Below are 17,364 nucleotides of genomic sequence, written 5' to 3'. Positions count from 1 at the left end.
CCTCACTCAGATCATGTTTCCGTTGGATTCAAAAGGAAGTAGTGAGCAAGTAAGAACTGCAGGACTGGACCCTTAGCTTGTAAATTCAAAGTCATCTAACAACCCTGTCCCTCCCCTGCTAACCACACACTTCATTTCAGCTTCCTGAGTATACAGTTAATTCCCCAAATCCCCCTTCTCCTTTGAATTTTTTTTTCCAATACAGCAATTCTGTCTAGTTGAGGGACAGGGGAAAATATCTAAAGCTACTTCATTCTGGAGAAATGCTTCATGACATGCTCAAAAACAAAAGGGCTAATCCAAGGAGGTGGGAATCTCTTTAGAGGCCATTGCAACTCACTCTCGGTCATAAAACTATGCAGAATAAAACCGGTTGCACCATATTTCAGTTCAAGATTGGAATCAGAAGAGCTCCCGGCTCTTCTGTTTGCTGTTAGATGCTAACATAAGATGACATGATTATTATTAAGCTGGCAGTGGCATTCCTATTTCCTGTGATCATTCCACGCCTGTGCCGTTTGTTCACTTACCCTTTTCTCCCACAGTGAGTGTGTCACGCATTAAACAGTTCTCCCCCAGTTCACGTGCAGTAAACCTCCTCCCACGTTATTATGGACATTAAGAAAGGGCTCTTTTCCTCCTGCAGCTTCGATATTGCTTTTCCTGCAGAGAAAAATGTCTGAACTGAAAATCTGAGGATTGACTAAACATTATACCATTCGGATTCAGGGCTAGGATTTTATTTCTAACGGATGTCCAGCATTCTGAGAGATTATGGACCAAACCCGTCTCACATGGGGCTTGATCCAAAACCCTTCAGAGTCAATAAGGAAGACTATTTTAACAACATAAAATACTGCCCATTCAGGCTCTCCAAGGAGATCCAGAGAACATCCGTTTTCATCCAAGTGAAGACGAGTTCTGCTCACTACTAGATATGTTGTCAAGCAGGGAGCAGAGCCTGAATAAACTGTCTGCTCATCAGAGCACTGGAAATTGTCATCCTGTAGGCACACAACAGATCGTCTAGCCAGCAAGGACAGTAAGCTGGCCTCAGTCCTGGAAAAGGTGAACACTATCCATCTCTGATTGAGAGCGTGGTTCAGTCTGCATTGTCCATGCCAGGGGTCGGCAACCTTTCAGAAGTGGTGTGCCGAGTCTTCATTTATTCACTCTGATTTAAGGTTTTGCGTGCCAGTAATAGATTTTAATGTTTTTAGAAGGTCTCTTTCTGTAAATCTATAATATATAAACAAACTATTGTTGTATGTAAAGCAAATAAGGTTTTTAAAATGTTTAAGAAGCTTCATTTAAAATTAAATTAATATGCAAAGCCCCCCGGACCAGTGGCCAGGACCTGGGCAGCATGAGTGCCACTGAAAAATCAGCTTGCATGCCGCCTTCAGCACATATACCATAGGTTGCCTACCGCTGGTCCATGCCATTCTTGGTTTCTCCACTGAGTCTGCCAAGAGTTGGCCTGCCATTGGCCAACTAGTGTTGATGCTTGCTTTTTTTGGTGATAGGAATGCTGCCTACTAAGAACTAGCCTCATGCGGTTGCTTCCAGGAGTAAATCACACACTAAAATGACTAGTCTTTCAAGGATCTGCATCCAGCTATTGATTCAACTACTGTTTCGCTTTGAATTAGGTTGGTGAGTGGCCATACATCAGTCACAGTGAGAGAAAGGAGCAAGCGTGATGCTTAGTTGCTGGAAAGCTGCACTGGATGACAATTTATTAATGTTATTTTTTGCGATTTGAATGCGTGTGTGTTTTTTTTTTTTTCCAAGCTGCCTTTCCTGGTGTGGAAAGTTTGGAATGTTGGGGGGGAACTGGAAGCGTTCAGCTATAAATGATTCACTCTGCTGGTTACTTAGGAGACTCGCTAGTCAGTGCCAGTGATGACTAATAATACATTGAACTGTAAATGCTGCTTGGGCTGTCCTCCTCCTCCTTGCCCATCTCTCATCCCCTTTCTTCATCCACTCTTTCTCTTCCCCCACCCGGAGTAGCATCACAGGTAGCAATGCACCATTTGTCATCAGGAAGTTCCTCGGCTGAAGCTTGTCAGCCCAGGTCTCCAATGCAGCTCACAGTAGAACTGCACTAGGGAGGGAAAAGGAAGGGTTTGCGGGGGAGAGAAGTGGGGATTTCCTTGAGGAAATAAAACCGAGTCCTTAGAAGAAGGCCGTTTGGACACACTGCATAAGATCTGCCCTTCCCTCAAAGACATTCAGGTAAACCAGCACAAGTTAGTGCTCACCAAGACAGTGTTAACTTGTATGCAATGCCCTTCCGTGCAAGCTCCCACTCTGAGCCATGAGTTCAGGAACACACCTGCAACTCAGGAAAGTTGTATGTTCTGAGGGCTGAGGCCGCCTTCTCCCCCTGCTCCTTCCATCAGAGGGGAACCCCCGTTCCCTATCTATGAAAATGAGGATTGTAGTGATAATCAAGATGGCCCATTCCAGACAGTTGACAAGAAGGTGTGAGGATACATAACATGGGGAAATAGATACCATTAACTTGGGCTTGAATAGAGACTGGAAGTGGCTGGGTCATTACACAGATTGAACTTATTTCCCCATGTTCAGCATCCTCACACCTTCTTGTCAATTGTCTGGAATGGGCCATCTTGATTATCACTACAAAAGTTTTCTTTTCCTCCTGCTGATAATAGCTCATCTTAATTAATTAGCCTCAGAGTTGGTATGGCAACTTCCACCTTTTCATGTTCTCTGTATGTATAAATATCTTCTTGCTATATGTTCCATTCTATGCATCTGATGAAGTGGGCCGTAGCCCACAAAAGCTTTTGCTCAAATAAATGTGTTAGTCTCTAAGGTGCCACAAGTACTCCTGTTCTTTTTGCGGATACAGACTAACACGGCTGCTACTCTGAAACCAGTCACTAATTTTTCAGACTCTTGCACCAGTTGGTAGCTACACCATTAGAGAGGTAAGGGAGGACCACAGACCTCTTCCTGGTAAAGGCCAATTTGCAATATTATTATTATTAATTATTTGTATTATCATAGGACCTAAGAGCCCCAGTCATGGACCAGAACCCCCTGCATTAGGTGCTATACAAACAGAACTAAAAAGGTAGTGCCTGCCCCAAAGAGCTTACAATGAAAGTATCAGACAACAGAAAACAGATGGGTAGACAGACCAACAGCAAAATACAAGGAATCAATGAGATAACAACATCCGTCCTCATGTTGAGTGGTACCTTACTTCTCCATGGGCCCTATTGATGTTAATGGAAGAGAAAGGTGCTACCAAAGCAAGGCAACTGTCACTGGTTATCACAATCTGGCCCTGAGAAAGGATGCCAGGAATAAGATGGAAAGAAGAGCGTGAGGGTAGCAAATAAAATCTTGCCTGGTATTAAACAGAGTTTGCGAAGGGTTTCTTGCCATTGGCAAACATGTCACAAATGAGCCCGAACAGGAAGCTCAGTGGCTTATTTTCAACTGCAGGGCTTAGAGAAATGACCTTTAGCAAACACGGGATCCCCGGCCGAGTGAGCACTGCTATTTTTAACCGTGTATCAAGCCCAGTGGTGTCTGCTTCCTTCCTCTTTCTTACGGGCTTGTGTACTGAGCAAAGCACAACCAGATAAACTTGCAAAAAAAACCCTCTGTTCCGAGGAAGGGAAGCCCATAGGCAAAAATACAACTTAGCCAAGTCGCACTTGTAATCACCTCCAGGGGAGGATGTTTATTTTATATTGACGTACAAAAAACTGTCCATAGGACGTATTAACTAGAAGAACTTTGGATCCAGGATTGATTGTGTTCAGTGATGGGGCAAGCGAGAGAAGACAGACTGGCTAACTTAACGAAGGACTCTTTCAATGCCCACAGGCCTGGTCCTACCAAAGAAAAGCCCTAATTTTAAGTGGAGGAGGAATTTTTTATCTAGTTCTTGCTTTAAAACATCAAGTGGCTCAGATGGTTGGTGATGGGCTATAGAGCTTTTCATGGGTTCAGGGCTGAATCTGGTCCATAGTAACTACACCTCTATCCTGATATAATGCGACCTGATATAACATGAATTATAAGGATATAAGGCAGTGCTTCCGGGGGTGGGGTGGGGGGGAGGAAGGGCTGCGCACTCCGGTGGATCAAAGCAAGTTCGATATAACGCGGTTTCACCTATAACGCGGTAAGATTTTTTGGCTCCCGAGGACAGCGTTATATCGAGGTAGAGGTGTAAGTGTCTTCACCAGCTTCTGGCCCTTTGGGGGATTATGTGAAATTAGTCTAATGGATGCTCAGCTGCCCATATTCAAAAGATGTTGCTGCGGGGTCAGTGAAGTCATGGTTCTCTGCAGCAGCTCATGCTACCTTAGAGATAGTAATTGTCAAGCATGATGTCTTTTGCCTTTGGCTCAGGTTCTGAAAGTCTTCGGGGTAACTTATGTGAACAACAACATTGTGGTAGCACATAGAAGCCCAGTCATGATCCCATTGTACTAGGTGCTGTACAAACACAGAATAAAAAGAGGGTCCCTGCCATCAAAATGTAAATGGTCTTTATCTAAATCTATAGATGGATCTGCTCTCTGTTGCTACTATAATTATAGCATTCACACCTTATGAGGGAGTGTGTGTGTTGCAGGTAGTCCAGAAAAAATGGATTATCACTCTCTCTTTCCAAATATATATGTAAAGCTACCCATGCACAACATAACAAGTGTGTTGGTTAAAGGCAGAATGTACTGGTGTTGGTTTCTTTGCTCCTCTTCCCTGCAAAGATTAGATCAATCAAATGCCAAGTATAGATATAAACTATAAATACAGGAAAATCTTTTGGCTTCCCAAGTTGAGAACAGGCAAAATTGCTTTGTTCCTTTTGATAATGGTTCTGTTATTGAGTCAAAAAAAAAATGATTGGCGATTCTGATCTAGTCTCTATATCCTGATTACTTGGTGGTGTCGATCTGAGTAAGTTCAACTACACATGGAAGTTAATAAAAAATGCAAGGGTCTTCCCCCTGCCGAGTAAATTTCACCACCCTTCAAGGTGTCTTTCTAGTGTGAGAACTTGGCCAAATGACTCGTGCAGTATTGCCAACCCCAAGTATATAGAAATCGCGATCCAGGCTCCCCCAAATCATGACTGATTTTTTTTTTTTTTTTTAAGTTGGGTTCTTTTTATTGGCCTTGAGTCTTTAAGGTTCATGCTTTTAATCCTCTATCAGTAACCATGAGGGCTAGAAACTTACCTTTTAAAACAAAAATGAAAGATGAGATTCTCACATATTCATGTGACCCCAAGAATTGGGGCTTTAAGAAAAAACACACCGTACTGCAAGACTGGGAATAAATTCGTGGGAGATGCAAGACTGCTAGAGATTTTGAGTGACTCAAGTTTTGGGAACCTAACTTGACAGACCCTGACTTACACTGTAAGCTCTTTGGGGCACGGTTGGTCTTTTGTTCAGTGTTTGTACAGCGCCTAGCGCAATGGGTCCATGACTGATGTGCCTAGCTACTCCCACAAAACAAATAACTTAAAGGGTGGGTGCTCAACCCGCTCTGATACTCAGGCCATTTTAGGGTGTCTCAGGTTTGGCATCTAGTATCACCAGCCATTTTTGAAAACCTTGATTTTTACCTATGTAGGCAAAACATATTTATGAAACCCACCTACCATTTTGTATACAAACTCTGTCTGGCTTTGTCACTGGGCATTAATTAAATGTCATTTTATTTTGAAATGACAAACCATTTTGTTAAAGGCATCACACTACTGTTGACATGCTGCATGGGCCAGATCCGCAGCTGGTGGAAATCAGAACTACGCCGGTTCACACCAGCTGGGGATCTGGCCGTATGTTTTCAGTCTCCGCAGAGAGGCCAAAGAGCCAGGACATGGTGGCTAGATTAACCTTTCAATCCTAGCAGATGGCAGGGATGGCTTTTTAACCTGGATTTAGGATATGCGCTATTCATTCACATGTAATACTCAGCATTGCAGGTTAAGTGCAGCTGGCAGCTCATGGATTACTGAAAAACATGGGGAGCGGGGGCGCAAAGGATAATGGGGGCAAACACAGGTCACTATAGATGGAAAAGAGAATGTACGTGATTTTCCCAAGGTACCCAAGGTGGCTCTTCAACCAATGCAAATCTCTGAAATATCCTGTGCAGGTGCATGGATTTTCAAGGGCCAGTTACATTGGTGAACACTTACTCACGTAAGTCAACCCATTGAAATCAATGCCGCATATGGAAGCTCCATAAATCCAGGTGGAAGCTGATGGGAGTTTCTGGCACAAGTAAGTGCTCCCCAGCACGTGTGAGCGTTGCTGGATGCTGTAGCCCAAAAGCAGCACAGAAGCTGGTTAGGTTGGCTAGTGGGAAGCGCTCTTTTCCTCACCTAACTCCACACCGCTTATTCCACAGGGAATTAAGGAGTACATTCCTGTGATGATGCTACCTCCAGGCTGCAGTCAGAGTGCCGGGGAAACATCGGGCCACAAAAATCAAGGACCAAGGTTTTGAAAGCAAAAATATAACGTCTGACTTCAGCCTTGCTAAAAGGATGATGGATTAGTTAGAGGGAGAGTAGGGGGGGAATGAAACAGGTTGACTCAGCCGTGGCAGTCTGGTGTAGGCACACTCCTGGTTCTACTGCCACACTATTTGTCACTTCATTTGCAAGTGTGTAAAATGTACGCATCACAACATCTCAGCATGCAGGAACGATAATAAGAGCCCTATTCTCACATGACCAATTATCTACTGCCAATTAAACAAGCGTCCACACAACTTTCCCAGCCGCTCCAACTCAGGAACAAGATCGAGCTCACACTGCACCCAAGTCAACTCTCTTTGGCCCTAACCGTTGGACTGACAGAGGAACCAAGTTCCAGGATAGAGGGTCTTCCACCAACAGTGCTCTGCCTCTACTCGTCTGCGCTTCCTAGTGATGGACAGTCTGCCGACACATCCTAGCTGAGCTCAACCACTGAAATGGTATTTATGGAGAGAGATGGGTCCCAAGCTGCAGGGAATCAAACTACACGGGACTAACCAGGTTGAAATCAACACCCTGAATTGCCCCCAGAAGCAAAGTGGAAACCATAAGGAACAGATGAAATATGTGGCATGTGAAATGTGTGTGCAGCTGCATTCTGCACTAGCTATAGCTTTCTCAGTGGGAACCCCATATGGAACCCACTGCAATAATCTACTCTCGAGGTGACAAAGGTGTGAATACCCTTGGCAGGTCCACATCTGAGTGGGAAAGCCTCAAGCTCCTAGTGAACTGCAGAAAGGAAAAGGCACTTCTGGCCATCATCCCTACCTGAGGCTCTAGGAACAACCAGGGATTCAAAAGCAAATGTGAGCCACGAATGTCATTAACAAAATAACTGAGAAACCAATTCCATAAAGTGAGCACAATCCAGGCCTTCCAAACCTACCTCCCTCTGCACTGAGCCGGGTTCTCATCCATGCCACACTCGGCCAGGCATGTGGGAGACCAAAGGGACCACATGTGATTGTAGGAGGAGTGGGGGGGGAAGAGATAGAGCTCGGGATACCAATGACTGCTGCATAAACCATCTCCCATAGCAGCTTGTCTCCTTCCTGGGAGCTCTCACAGCATGACGCTTCAATTGGAAAAAAGAGGAAATTCAAAGGCCAAAAAAAGCATCAATCCCATGCCAAGCAACACAGCTGGGGCTCTTTCCTAAAAAACATTGTCAAATTAACCTGGGCTCCTCCAGGTCTGGCTCGCTTCAGGAAAGCCTGCTTGGGTTGGAGACTGAGGCTTGGTTGGGTTTTTAGTATCTCTGAGCATTATTTATTTACCAAAAGTGACCCACTGCAAATGGGACGGGGAGGGAACAAAAACAAGGATACCTCCCTAACCGCCCTTCGCCGCAGAGGTGTAGCCAGCCATTTGAAAATGGTGCATTTGCTGACAGACGTGTTGCTAAGGATGGCAGAACCAGTGATTATATAGTAACACCACAAAACAACAGCTCCCTAGTTGTCATATTACATTTTATTTGCATTCCCCAGTTATAGTCTTATCAACCTTGCAGGATTTGCAAGGTACAATGAATTTTCCTCCCCCAAACCAAAGATAAGGGTGTGGAATACTGGCAGTTCCAATGACAGGAGGAGGAGATGCTCAGAATGTCTGAGGCTATGCACTATTCATTCCCGTGTAATACTCTGCATGTGCATAAAGCAGATGATCTTGAAACTCACCTGAACTCTACAGGCAACAAAGGAAGTTTAAAGACTCAGTGTTGCGATCCCTCACAATTTTATGGTGAGTCTTGCAGTTTTTCCATGTTTTTCTAAAAGCCCCAGCTGCTGAAATCATCCTCTTGCAGGACAACCTTGGTTTTCCATTTTAAAAATAATAAAAAGCCAGTTTCTAGCCATCATGGCTGCGGAGCTAAGACTGAAGATGATGATTTCTATTATTTGTATTATCGTAGCATCTAGGAGCCACAGACACAGGCCAAGACCCCAGTGTGCTAAGTGCTGTACAAACAGAACAAAGAGACAGGAAGCAAATGCACACTAAAGACTCAAAAAGCACAAGGTAAAAAGAACCCAACTTTAAAAAAAAACTCATTATTTTAAGCTAATCTTTTAAGCACTATTTAGTGGTCTCAGGCTCATGATATTTGACCACTTGAGGCAGGCAATACTGAAGACTATGAAGGGCATCCCTCATTAATAGCGTGCCTAGTGACGGGTCATGTGTTCCTGAATGTGCACGTTAGAAAGGACCGGCTTTCCTAACCTTCCCTACACATCACAGAGCTGTAGTTTCTCAGCCTGGAAGCTTAGGTGTGCTGGAAGCTATGCACCTTTGAGTTATCTCCAAGGAATCTGACTTCAGCGGTTTCAGCATTGTGTTTTTTATCTTAAAGCCTGCGAGCTGGGGGGTTTTCTTTCTTTCTTTGGTCCTAAACATCTGCAGATGGGCTAAAAGACAATTGAGAGACCTCTCAATGTTTAACAGCGGAAAACCAGCATCTTGCGATTGCCCAGTGCTGCTCTTGCTATACACCCACTACTAGGAGAGTCCAGTTTGGGCATAACTGAAGATAATACATCTCTGTGTCTGTTCCATGGCTTATACCACCAGTGTAGATCCCAACAGAATATTTAATTCAATATGGAATTTTTTTTTCTGCTCTGACCAAACCCAGACTCCTTATAGCCAACCTCAAACATTCAAAAACCCTGAGTCAGGCCCCCAAAATCATGCAACTGACATGACTGACAATTGGCATGATTTTACAAATAATAATACATTTGGAATTCCTTTCACTTGCGTCCTGATTTATGAGGCTTACTGGTGCACTTAGATCACACTCTTTATGTAACCATGAAGGCTAGAAACTCACTTTCTTTTTAAAATGAAAGCTCAGATTCTCACATAATCACATGACTCCAGGAGCTGAATCTTCAAGTAAAACAAGGGTCAGATTTACAGAAGTATTGAAGAACCTAAAGGTGCCAATGCAGATAGTTGGATTTACGAAAGCATCTAAGCAGGTTAAGTGCCTAACTCCCATTGTAAATCAATGGGAGTTAAGCCCCTAAGTCCCCTATCACAAGTCATGAGATTTGATAACTCTGCACACTGTTAACAGAAGTGGACAATACCTGTAAAGAGTCTGCATGCACCTGGGAATATTGAAAGGAAGGGAAACAAGAACGAATACTCTACTGTCCAACAGCAGGACTGATATCCTATCATCTTTGGTGAGAAAAATATGAAGGAGCAATATCCATTTTGGTCTGGGGCTATGATATAGTTTCTAGCAGGTCTGTCGTGCTGTACGGTTTGAGCAATGATCCATGTTCTGGTGCGGGTTAGGCTGGCTCGGGAGGCAGCCCCGCATAGAAACGTAAAACAAACAGTTAAGTAAATTTAATTTTAGCATCATGAGTGGGAGGCTCTTACAGATGGCATCAGTAACAAATTTACTGCCAGCTCTGCAGTGTGTCATCATTTCTGCTAATACTTAAATGATGCAAATATAGAAAACAATGTAATTGTTGCTAGGTTTTTCATTCTTTGGCTGATAGGCCATGCTGAAAGCCTTGCACAGCAGTGTCCAGGGAATCACTTGAAATTAAGATTCTTGAGTATGTAGTTAATAGAAAAAGTAACATTTTCAAAGGCTCCTAAGTCATTTAAGTGCTTAAGTCGCATTTTCAAAAATGCCTTCAGTCCTATTGACTTTCAAAAAAAAAAAAAAAACAGGCTACTAAATCACTTTTGAAAATGGGACATGGGCCAAGATTTTCAAAGATGAACGGTGACTTTGAGTGCCCTACCTGAGACACCGTGAAGGTGTCATCACCCATGCTCTGAAAAAATCAGGCCTCCTTAAGGCATCTCAATTTCGGCGTCCAAAATTCAGGCACTGAAAAATCACTAGTCACATATGAAAATGGGACATAAGCTCCTAAATCATTGACCCACTTTTGAAAATGATACCCAATAACTAGCTGATGCTCATATCATTATGGCATTGAAGGCAGTGCTTGGAGGGGGACCCTAATAAAAACTGATGGAACAGGAGGTTGGGGTACTTTCATTGCTTGTGATGGAGTCACTCTCGCTCCGCAAAATCATCATGGACAGACATGACCTCATCAATATACTTCCAAAGAGCAAGTTAGAATGGACCAGATTGCACCCAAAAACAGGTATTCTGAAGTTTCATGAGGGGAAGGTGACAGTGTTTATCCTCATCCCACTTCACATCATTAACACCGTGCTGAGTTATCTACATAGAGGAGATATTTTTCAGGAACAGCGTGTGACCACTTCCAGCAAATGCATTAGATATAAAGCATGCTTGCCTGGTTGAGTTGTCACAGACAGCTTTTCTATTTAAACGGGAAAGCAACTGAATAGATTCCCTAGTGTCTACTGTAGCAGTCTTGTCACAATGCATGATCTAAGAGAGCATGCGCACGCACACACACACACACACACACACACACACTTAGTTGACATTGTTTGTTTTAGTATTTAATATGAGCAGACTTTCTAATCTACTGAGAATTCTTAGTACGTAACCCTTTTCACCCATAGGTCTCAAACCACTTTACAAAGGAAGGTCAGTATCTGTCTATCTCCCTTTTACAGATGGGGAAACTGAGGTACAGAGCAGTGAAGTGACTTGCCCCCAGGTCACCTAGCAGGTCAGTGGCAGAGCTAGGAACAGCACACAGGTCTCCTGAGTGCAGTGCCCTAAAACAATTGGCCGTATATACCAAAAGGCTCTTTATATAACATTGTTCTGTACTGTCATGAGAGTTGCGCTAGACTGCTTTATTACGGAACAGTTAATATGAGTTTATTCATCACATGATCTTTTGCAGGTGGAAACTTTTCAATGTCACCCGACTATCTGCATAAACCTTTGCTTGGGTTCCCTTTAAAGGGAGAGTCAGCTCTGGCAGCCATCCTCTCCCCACCTTTTTCCAGTATGACATCACTCTAAAACATTTAATGGTAATATGCAGCCAGGAGGCTGAAATTTTGTTTGTGACCAAATTCCAAGAACAGCGGATGAGAATTTTGCAGAACAGAACAGTGGGGCTTTTTTTCCCCCCGCATCTGGAGTTCTCTCTTATGGACATTAGCATCTTTCTTAGGGTACAACTAGACAGCAGCTGGGAGACGTGATTCTCAGCTGGGGTAGACGTACGCTCGCTGGCTTGAGCGGAACTAGCATCTAAAAATAGCAACGTGGCTGCAGGGGGACAGTCCAAGTCTCAGGCTAATTACCTGCATACTATCCCACTTGAGCCACCGCTCCTGCCACTGCAGCCACACCACTAGTTTTAGGTGGTAGCTCGAGCAGAGCTAGTGCGGGTATGTCTACCAATTGCAGTGGTGGACACACCCTGAGTTTAAACAAATCCACATGAAAAAGCCAAGAAGAACCAAAATGAAAATAAATCACCAGACTCACCTTCGCTGAGGACCCAGGACTAGGTCCCTGATCCTTCTGCTCCAAAACCCACAAGCTTCTGCTACTTGATGTAAAGGAGATCTTCAATAATGAGCAGCGGTTGTATATCCTCTATCCTTTCTCTGGGTCAGCTACTAGAGGACGAGAGAGAAAACACTGGATTATCGATCTATGTATTGTACTTATATGGCCATCAGCACTGTAGTATCTGAGTGAGAGCCTCACAATCAAATGCGTTTATCTTCACTACCCACCTGGGAGGCAGGGCAGTGTTGTTATCTCCATTTTACAGATGGGGAACTGAGGCAGAGAGAGGAGAAGGGCCAGATTTTCAAAAGAATTTGGGCACCTAGAGATGCAGGTGGGCACCAAGTCCCAGGAATTTAAAGGCATTCCTACACTCAGCGTTGCGATGCCTAACCCCTTTGGGAGCCAAAGTTTCATTTTTCAAAGGGATTTAGGCACTTAGGAGCCACAATCCCATTGACTGTCAACTAAGTGCCTAAATCCCTTTGGAAAATAAGACTTAGGCTGATGCATCAGTTTGGCATTGCAACGCTGAGCGCAGCAATGCCTAGATACCTACAAAAAGCTGGGCTCTCGTGAGATTCTCAGAAATACCTAAGCTTTTGAAAATCTCACTAGGCACTTACGGGCATTTTCAGGCCTCAAAATACCTTTGAAAATCTGTCCCTGTAGGACCTGGCTAAGGTCACGGGAGGTCTGTATCAGAGCAAGGAAGTGAACCGTGGCCTGCCCTAATCACGGGATCAATCATTCCTCATTGCTACAAAACCAAATCCTTTAAAATGGATTAGAGAGAAAAAATGGCAAGTGACTTGCAGATAATGCAGAACTGTCTCTGCTTCCCGATATGGGTCCAAAACCTAACCTCCTCAACTCATCTGTCACCAAGGCCCACTTCCTATTGAAATCAATGGAGGCTGCTTTGCCTAAGCCCGGACAGAGGAATTCAGAATGTGGCATACACAGAAACACCATTCCAGGTGCACACCGGAGATGCTCTGGTGTTTCAGTTTAGGAAACACAACTATCCCAGATCTGGGCTGAGGGAAGGTTTCAGGAATAACAAATTCAGATAAAGTAAGAATTAACTTGAACCTTTCCCTAGAGCCTGAACTGAAGTCACAAGTTTGTTTGTTTGTTTTAAAGTTCAGTTAAAAATCCAAGTTATTTTTTTCATTTTCATTTTTTCCCAAGTCATTTTTTTTCATTTTCACATTGCTTCTGAACTTCCTGATTGTAGCTAGAAGCAGAAGTGCTTAAATTCTCTGGAAGAGGCAACGGTCATGCACAGACTTTAGGATAACAGCACGAGCGGAACTGAGACTAGTAAGAATGCTAGGGTTTGGGGCATTTTATTACTATGGTAGATGTACCCCTGTATCCGCCCCTGTACTGCACCTTTAAATGGCTAAGGAGTCAAAAGCCGGCTCATTAGGCAGCTTCAAAATGCAATTGTATTCTCAGTGAAAAGGTAGCCAATTTTATTGAACTTGGTAGAAAACAGAAATTTGAGGGCTCACAAATCCCCCCAAACTAGTGCCCCAATCCAGGGGTGGCCAACCTGAACCTGAGAGGGAGCCAGAATTTACCAATGTACATTACCAAAGAGCCACAATAATACATCAGCAGCCCCGCCACCAGCTCCCCACCCTCCGCTCCCAGCGCCTCCCACCCACCACCGATCAGCGCCTCGCCGCACCTCCCAATCAGCTGTTTCGTGGCATGCAGGGGGCTATGGGGGGGAGGGGGAAGGAGTGAGGGCACAGCAGGCTCAGGGGAAGGGGCAGGAAGGGGTGGGGCCTGTGGCAGAGCCAGGGGGTGAGCAGTGAGCACCCCCTTGGCACATTGGAAAGTTGGCGCCTGTAGCGCCAGCCCTGGAGTCGGTGCCTATACAAGAAGCCGCATATTAACTTCTGAAGAGCCGCATGTGGCTCCGGAGCCACAGATTGGCCACTCCTGCCCCAATCCTTCAATTAAATTTTTCCCCAAGGTACTTTGCATCTGCTTTGGAACTCTGCTTAACATTCGTCGCAGGATCAAGCCCTGTATTGGAACGTTGCGGTGTGAAACCTAGTGGAAATATTGTTTTGTGCAACTCAACTTGTAATATTCCCAGCCAACACAGGCATCTCACAAGATGGCCAACCCAATGATGCAGAGGCAAGAGGTTCAGATGAACCATTATGCACCATCTGAATGATGGGGTGTTAAGAAGGGGAAGATAGGAAAATTTCTTCTGCAGGGATAAGCAGCAGCAGAACCTTTTCCTTTGGCATTGACACACCAGCTAATGGGTGGGATCTGACATTGATGGAGCGTGGTTGAAGCAGTACCACAGACAGCAGTATATATTGTACTAGTGGCAAGAAGCCTAGATGGGGAGGAAAGGGAAAGAAGACAAGAAAATTATTGTACAGGGAAGACAGTGGGTGTCGAAGTCCAAGTAACTGCCACTTCAGTCACAGTCCAACACAGCTTTTGTACCCAAGAACGTGCAATCAAGTTCTATTTCCAGCAACTGTAAAAGCCATTTAAACAAATACCTGATAAATGAATACAACACACAAACCATTTCCTCCCTATTTCCTTCCATTAGGACTGAAATGCTTCAATTAATCATCAATAAAGAAATAAACCCCTAAAATGAATGACTAAGGATCATATTATTCAAGCAACTGTCCAGCCCCAACCCCACTTCTCATCCTGCAGGCAGCATTGCTTGGTGCTCTAAAGCAGACCTGTGATCCAGGAACACCTCAGTGCTAATCCTGACTCCATTAAGGAATCCCTTGATGGGTTTTTGGAAGTCACTTAATCTCTCTCTCTCTCAACCTCACTGTTCCCATCTATAAAATAAAGATATGGGCATGCTGTTAGTTAGCTGATGTTCATGCAGCACCAAAAACTCTAACAAATAGGGCAACTTCCTGCAATATCTTTGGGAGCCCATATTGTGAATGGTTTATGCATCACTGTGGACTAGGGACTGTATGCACTCCATGAGGGAAAGGTTACCACAGCTCCAACAGGAAGTAAAAACAGAGGGGGATAATTAAAGCGAATCTCTCAGGTTACAGAACATCTCTAGAGAGGTACCACCGCCTGGGAGGGTCACGTATTTTGGGTCAAACTGGATTCTCCAGACAGCAACAGACAAAGAAAGGACTTCTGGATAAAAGGACCTGGCGCCTTGATTCTAGTTCCTGATCTAAAGACCGATATGAACTTGTAACCACAGTGAAAACCCAATTGCGAGGTTTGAAGGACTGACTCCTGCCACCTATGTTGGAATTGGGGTGATCTCTGGTAAGCTTTGTAGCATGTGCATAGATGGTTCTATTGTTTTAGCTGCAATCTCTCTCTCTAATGCTTTTACCTTAAGAATAGATGTGCTTGCTTAGAAGGAGCTGTGTAACTGCTGGCAATGCACTGGTCATAGCCCATGAAGAGAAAGCAAACCCCAGATGCTGGCCTTTTAGGAAAACTGGCTTGCTAGGGATATCAGAGTGTAGCTCTGGGAGCTGTGCAGCCTTAAAAACCCCAGTCAGAAGGGAGAGAGATGCAGGTCTCTGTCCAGGAGAGATGATGGCTAGGAACTAGAAACCTTTCAGAAGGTGCCCTCAAGGTACCACGGAGAAGAAAATACAGGTGCATTTACCCTTGAAACTATGACATGCCCTCAGTATTATTATTTCAAACAGTCTTAAAATAATGGAAACAGATTTAAGAGAGGAGGGACCAAACTTTCAGAAGGGCTATGGTACCCATCAGCTCCCATTGCCAGCCCTTATTTAGGTACCTGTTTTGAAAATCTAGCTCCATTTGTGGATCCTGTGAGCTTCTGAAAATTCTAGCCTTAGATACTAGTTCTTCATGCTATATACAGGGTCCTTTGGTATGTGGAGTCTCGTCTGAGAGCAAATGACTCAGTAAAGTTTTACACCTTCTAACTGGATAGGTAAATTGGACACTCAATAGAATAGAATGTCCTGGGCCCAACTGTTTATTTGAGCAATTTGCGCTTTTCTAGCTTTTAGACAGAATCTTTCCCTGACTAATATGTGAGTCCTCACTGAAAAATGGCACCTTCTTACTCAACAGATCTGGTCCCTGCGTGTATTAATTTCAAATTCCGATCTGCTGACTTATTTCTGTGCATAAAAACAACAAGGAGTCCGGTGGCACCTTAAAGGCTAACAGATGTATTTGGGCATAAACTTTCATGGGTAAAAAAACCTCACTTCTTCAGTTGCTTATGTCCAAATAAATCTGTTAGTCTTTAAGGAGCCACCGGACTCCTTGTTGTTTTTGTGGGTACAGACTAACATGGCTACCCCGATACTATTTCTGTGAGTGAAGCTTTTACTGGTTTTCACTCCTGTTAGCCCTGCAGAGTCAACAGATCAATGGAAGAATGAGCTGGGTTCTATTCTTTATTTTCTTGTCCATCAACAGGATTGTTTACTAAGCTTTAGTTACATTTGTGCAACATCTCTGAATAGAAATGGAGTTGCCCAGGTGGCACTGAAAGCCTAATTTGACCTATGTCAATAGCCATGTTGAGTGAGAAGGAAAGAGCCCAGCTTGACTCCCAGAGCCCAGCTTGAGTCTGCAGGGCTGGGATTTAGAGAAGTATCTTTATATTAGTAAACTAAGCCCATTCGATGCAGAAATCATTGAGAGGCAATAGACATGGGACTCCACAATGCCATTTGCACAGTCTCCTCTCAGAGCAGATTCACCATTTAACTGCTTCCTAGTGATGCTAAGCAAAGTTCTTAGCAGTGCAAATTCCATAGGGGTCTTTTTCTTCCCTCAGCCCCAAGAACATGGGACTTCTCTCCCTTCTTCTACTGTTTACGAAAGGTTCACATGGCTGGTATCTTAGGTTCATGAAAAACAAGCAAGGTAAGGAAGGGGGTTATTATTTGACTGGGTGGGAAATTACTCACTTGAATGCTGGAACAACTCAAACTAGAAAGGATGTGTCTCTGTCCCTCTCTAGGGACTGGTCCACATCAGAAGTTAATGAGCCTTTTTCCACTGCCGCTTGTGGGGGCTAGTTCTCCCATTGCGACAGGGAGGACAGTTCAGTGGTTAGGGTGCTAGCTTGGGACTTAAGAGCGCCTGGTTCCATTCCCCAAGGACTTCCCCTGCAACCTCAGGCTGCTCAAGTACTACAGTGATGGCGCTCAGATATGTACCTTAATCCTTCTACGCAGGCATAGTAGAGGCTCATGGCTTTTAGCACTGCAGGTCCCAAGGTTCTATTCTTACTGACGGCCCAGCCAGCACTGGTTACACTAGTATGGGACTCAGATTCTGTCCTCTGGCGGGGCTGTACAGAGCC

The sequence above is a fragment of the Trachemys scripta genome, chromosome 18 (genome assembly GCF_013100865.1).
Source record: "Trachemys scripta elegans isolate TJP31775 chromosome 18, CAS_Tse_1.0, whole genome shotgun sequence".
Classification (NCBI taxonomy): domain Eukaryota; kingdom Metazoa; phylum Chordata; order Testudines; family Emydidae; genus Trachemys; species Trachemys scripta.
The sequence above is the reverse complement of the archived record's forward strand: the minus strand, read 5'-3'. Positions refer to the sequence as shown.